The 5,720-nt window shown below is 39.6% G+C and overlaps 1 long non-coding RNA gene across 1 annotated transcript; it reads left to right on the forward strand.

Annotated features, from left to right (window-relative positions):
• The first annotated feature begins 716 nt into the window (after window positions 1–716).
• Window positions 717–4,909, forward strand: LOC111933835 (uncharacterized). Its single transcript, XR_002866907.2, has 3 exons — window positions 717–824; window positions 2,108–2,224; window positions 2,781–4,909. It is a non-coding gene; the product is annotated as an uncharacterized LOC111933835 (long non-coding RNA).
• The last annotated feature ends 811 nt before the right edge of the window (window positions 4,910–5,720 follow it).

The raw sequence follows: 5,720 nt of genomic DNA on the forward strand, positions 1-5,720 counted from the left end.
CATGGCTGTGGCATCTCCCACCACAGTGTGGATTTGCTTTCCAGCAGATGCCACTAAAGCTGTGACAGTCCCCTGAATAATCCATCCCTCAAATGCTGAGACAATCCCCATGCTTTCAGGAAAAAGAGGTTTCTCCACTTCAGTCCAGAAGCTCTGACATATCCTGCTTGCAGTGGGCAAACCTGAATCCAGGAAAGGGAGACCAACATCTCCAAAAAGAATCAAGAGATTGAAATAAAAGGGTGCTGGGGAAAAGAAGGGAAGTAATCTCTTCTTGCATCTGTGGCACAAACACTGATGTTGTATCAGAAGAAATTGGTTCTTGAAGCAGATTTCCTCTTCATCTTTCTAAATATCCCTCCTTTCCTTCTTTTTAACCTTTTATTTGTTGTTGTTGCTGTTCTTTTACAGAAAAGGAAGAAAACAATTTGCCATCCAGACAGGGAAGAGATGTCCTTTGAATCACAAATCAGAAAAAAAAGTTTTTCTTTCAGTGAGGGGGTGGAGTTGAAGTGGAAGAAAATCAGGCCAAGGGATTACTTCACATTTCTTATAAGGAATGAATCCTTAAAAAAAAAAAAAAAAGGAAAGAGAAAAGAAAAAAAAAATAAAGAAAAAGGAAGGGTCTATTTTGTATTACTCAGCAGTTCTTTTTTCTTATCATTCTTCTATAGAAAGTTGTTGTTTTTTTTTCCCTAATAACGTGTTTATCACGCAGTCCTGCACATTCACCCATCCACACACACACAGAGCTCTTTATACAGAGAAAATCAGGCTGGCGCTGCAAAAGTGCAGAGAAGATCTTTCGCTAAAATGCTCTCAAGGTCAGTTTTGGGGGTCTTTAGGTTTCTATATTCAATCCAACCACGTTTCATGTCTCTGCTTTGCTTGCTTAACTTACAAGAAACTTGGGCACAATTTTGCTTGTGTTGGCAGTTTTTAGGTGTGGATTCATGCAGGCTATTTACAAGATGCCAAGGGATGTCAAATCCTGAACATGTGTTTTTGTCCTACAGTCATTCTCTGACAGCAGAAATAGTCTGCAGCTTATCAGATCCATTTGCTGATATTTAACATCTTTTTTTCCCGACAAAGGTTTGGGGTGAGATGAATTTTAATGTTTCTCTGCACTGAAGCTGACAAAAAAAAATCTTTATGCATTTAAGTTAGAAAGTGGAGCTTGAAACTGTGAGAGGAAAAAAAAAAAAAGCCAACTCCCTTATTTACAACATTTTTACTTTTCATACATAGATACAACTCTGCTCATTTTTTTAAAACACTCAAGATTTTTGGTAAACATTTTACGCAATCAAGAGGTAGAGCCACATGGTCATGGATTGAAACATGAATTTTAATGTATATTCCTGATATTACTGACAAAATACTAAAAAGCCTGATAATATTTTTTAGGGGGTTATATTTATTTAAACTTGAGCAAGATATAAAATCACATTTTCTCAATTTTTTAGCATTTTTTAAATAATAATCACACAAAAAACCTGAAATATTTTTTTTAAATGTAAACATTTTTGTAAAATTATCAGATAGAAATAACACCCTCTGAGCCTGTAATTCCCATACAATTTTAGAAAATACTGAACTCCCAAAATGAAGGGTTTTATAAAAATATATAGGTTCTCAGATACTATAAGTGGTACTTTGAAAAGAGGATGGAGACTTAGGTAAGCATTGCTACAGACATAGAAAAAGAGGTAGCACTTTTTAAGAATACTTACATATTATGAGACCACACACAAGTGAATTTAATTTTGCAGGCAAAAATGGCTAACAAAAAGGGGGATATTTTTCATGAATCTGAGTCTTAATAAATATCTGAGCTATGTCTGCTACGTGGGGCACCTTTTAAATTCACAATGCCATATACATATGTTTTCATATTGCAGCAGATTTGTCATCCCTGGTTTCTGCAGACATCATTCTATTCAGAGCTATTTTTCTTCGCTAAGCATCTTCCTCAAGTTCCCTGTTTTAGCACAGCCTATGAGTTAAAACATGCCCAGTGCTGTAACCTTGTGCCTAGAGGTACAGCTCTGAAGGGAAAAGTGCCTATTTTTTTTTAATTTTTTTTTTTTTTCTTTTCTGGCAGCAAACAGAGACAGCTAACCTGGAAGTTGGAATGCCCAGTGTCTTCTCCAAAATTATCCAGACTGCTTTTGTTTGCAGAAGTCAGACTGTGCAAGCTGTTGGTGTGTGGCTTGTCCCGGTAAGTTAAGGAGAACAATCTACTTGAGAGGTTTCCAATTATTCTTACTTCTGGTCAGGTTAGATACACAATTAGATTGGATCCCTGACAGGTTTTTGGCTCTTCCAGTTTCAAACCAAGCCTTTATTAGTCCAAGAGCATGCAGATGGAAGTGATTTATTTTCTGTTAGCTGTTACATGAATTTGATTGTCAACAAAACCTTTCTCAGCTTTCAGTGAGGTTTGGAGTCAGGCTTTGTATCTGAGGTGGGCTGTCCACCTCAGCCAGAGTTCAATTTGGCAGAGTCAGCTCAGCTGATCAAAGCTCACAGAATTTAACATCAAATAATCCACACAAAGCTCTGAGACTCCACATGTCACGGGAGAGGGACGTATGGGCAGAGGTGACTCCTGGGATCCCTCCTGCCTGTGGTTTCCTCTTCTGCCACCGTGCTGCCAGCTCTTCTCCAAATATCCCCATTCCACTGGGCCTTGTCCTTTACTTTGTTGGCAAATAAGGTAAATGACCCCTGTTCTGGCTGCCCATATGCTGCTAACATCACTGGTTTTGTTTCAGCAAACGGCATGAGGATGGCATAGACAGATGCCAAAAGTGAGGGCCCCCATCAGCCCAGCAGCCCTGCTGTGAACCACCAAAGTGCCAGGGTGAGTGGCAGCCGGCATCTCCTTGGTTATTGGAGAGAGCAGCTGTGTCACGTTCGCTTAGTTTACATCATAATCCAAATCAACCATGAAGGATGAAGATGCATAGAAGGAAAGGGACAAAAAAAAAAATCCCGAATCACAGCAATGAAGTGAAGGGATGTGTTCAAACAAACTCTGGTGCAAACTGCATTTGGGTTTGCTCCTAAGCAAACAGAGTGATTGCAAAGAAAAGGGATGGCTTGGCTGCCAAATACAAAGTGGCTGCATAACCTGGGAGAGTGCGAGGAGCTTTGTCCTCTACACGCAGATGTTTGTGCTCTTATTCCTTCCCCTCTGCTTCCACGTCCTTGTCCTCCTCCTGTGGCCCTGACAATTCATTAGTTCTCACCTCAGACTGGAAGCAGGTCCAGAGAGAACAGGCAAGTTCGTTACTGTTTGGCACATGGAGTGTGTTAATTGTGATACAGCTAAAGGCTGTAATTGTAGATTAAAGAAAGACTGCAACACCTGTCTCCAAAGCTGTGGTGACTTCAGCTCAGGCTTTGGTCCCAAGAACTTGCCTGATCATGAAGAAGCCCATTTTTGACAAAGTATGGTAAAATGTGGTAAAATGATTTATTTCTTATATGTAGGGGGGTTAATTTTTTATTTTTTTTTTTTTAATCCAGGTGAATCTGTGGTCCCATGGAGTCAAAAAATCCCAATTAAACCAAACCAAAAAAACAAATATAAAACCTGAAAATAAACCACAAACCAAATAAACAAAACCAACAATAAAAAACCAAAACAAACAAACAAAAACGGGCAGGGAAAAGGGCTATAAAAGAATGACTGGGCTATGAGAATCCTTTTACCTGAGGTCAGAAAGGATGAGATGCTCTTGCACCTTTCCTCTGTGCTTATATATGTAGCTTAGATGCAAATATTATGTATTACAGGGTATGGTTTACATTTCTGTTTCATATAAATTATATTTTGAGGATTAGAACTTCTTTTTTAGTATGACATCCAAGAGGTTTTAGAGCAAACTACTGATAAGAGTAGTTGGAAAATTTTATCTAAATGAGCTTTAAAATGGTCCTTAAAGACACTAATAATGAAATACCTCAAGCAACCTTGGAAAATGGTGAGGATACTGTGAATAGGCTGTGAGTCCTATTTTCTTTCCTAGAAAGAAAGGGAAAATGTTAGAAAGAAGTCTAATTGTTTAAAACTACAGCATTTCTCAGAACTTCTGGAAACTCCAGCAGTGGAGGGGAAACAGGAGAGTACAGGGGTTGAGGTTCTGCTGGGGTTTTCCTGGTAGGAACCAGAGCTTTAAGGTGTGTTTTAGAGGAGCTCCATATCCTGCATGATACACAATGAAGGCTGAGGAGGAAGAAGCAGCAGCAGAGGTGATGTCTCTAGGGCTTCAGGAGGTATTAAGCAAAGCTGAAGCAGTCCTGACTTTGTGAAAAGAGTAATAAAGTGAATGCTCAAGTCAGTTGGGCATCCCCTCCCAGCTGCTGCTGCTGAAAATCAAACAGAAGTCAAGCAGCAGCTGAAGGTCTGTGTTGGCTGCTCCTCCTGACCAATCTGCCAGAGACTGTGCCAGGAGCCTCCAGAGAAATGCCTGAGGCTTGTCTGCTTGATTTTTAACACTTTTTGGGTGATTTTTAACACTTTTTTGGGGGGAAGGCACCTAGATGGCACCAGTATGTCATGGGAGAGGTAGTATGGGAGATTCTTAGTGGATATCAGCCTAAAGCCTGGATCATCTCTGCATGCACCATGGATAAGTGTCCATGGTCTGTCCTACATTTAGAGTTTGGGTGAGTTGGATGGGTCCTGCTCAGGGGTGTTTATTTCTTACAAAGGTTTCTCTTGAGGGTTGCCTGACAGAAACCTTTTGCTCCTCTGAGTGCCTAGATGAAGAAGCTTGAGGTGCGTCAGCTCCCCAGGGCTGGAGTAGCAGGAAACAGCAGTGTGCAGGGCAAGTTCAGATTGTTTCAAGTCCTTCAAAAATAAAATAAAAAAATAAAAAAAAATTAAAAAATTAAAGTTTTCTGTTCTGAGTAATTCCTTCTGGAGGAAATGGGGAATTTTTTCTGATTTTTTGGTGGGAGCCCTAGTCTCACAGCAGGTAGAGTTGACCAGTGGGCTCCTCACAGGAAATGTGCAATTGGAATTTGGGTTACATGTCTCGTAAAGTTTTCAGATATGGAGACAGAGAATGGTTAAGGCAGATATCTCTCACTTTCCAAGCACAATGCATACTTTCCCTTCTTTCTTCAAATGCTGTGCCTTTTGGAAATCTCTGTGGAGAACAATGCAATAATCAGTTCTTAACATCTAATTATGTCCTTCCCTTTACAAAAGAAGCTCATATTCTTAAATAACACTTCCTGGCAGCAAAGAGCTCTGTGGCTCACTTTGAAAGAGAGGGGGAAAACAATGCAACCCAACCCAAATATCTTCAGATCATTAATGCACAGGGAATTGGGTGCACAATCCTTTCTTAGCCTCATCAGTAGATGAAAATAATACTTACCCTTGAGCGCCTGGCGATGTTCTTGTACCGAGTGCTGACAATAATCTAATCAGTTAACAATTCTTATTCTGATGATCATTTTCCTGTGAATTGTTTCAGGGGTAGTAAAAAAAAAAAAAAAAAAAAAAAAAAAAAAAAAAAAAGAAAATATAAATAAATGAGACTTTCTTGCTGGAAAGATGATGACTTACCAAGAGCCTACTTTTTACTGCTTGGTTCCTTGTAACAATTCAGATTCTTCTCCCTGCTGGGTGAAATGTCAACCTGCAGAGCAGTAGGCTAAAAAAGGCCGTTTACACTGAAATCTTGCCCCTGTTTTGC

The sequence above is a fragment of the Cyanistes caeruleus genome, chromosome 13 (genome assembly GCF_971803275.1).
Source record: "Cyanistes caeruleus chromosome 13, bCyaCae1.hap1.1, whole genome shotgun sequence".
Lineage (NCBI taxonomy): Eukaryota > Metazoa > Chordata > Aves > Passeriformes > Paridae > Cyanistes > Cyanistes caeruleus.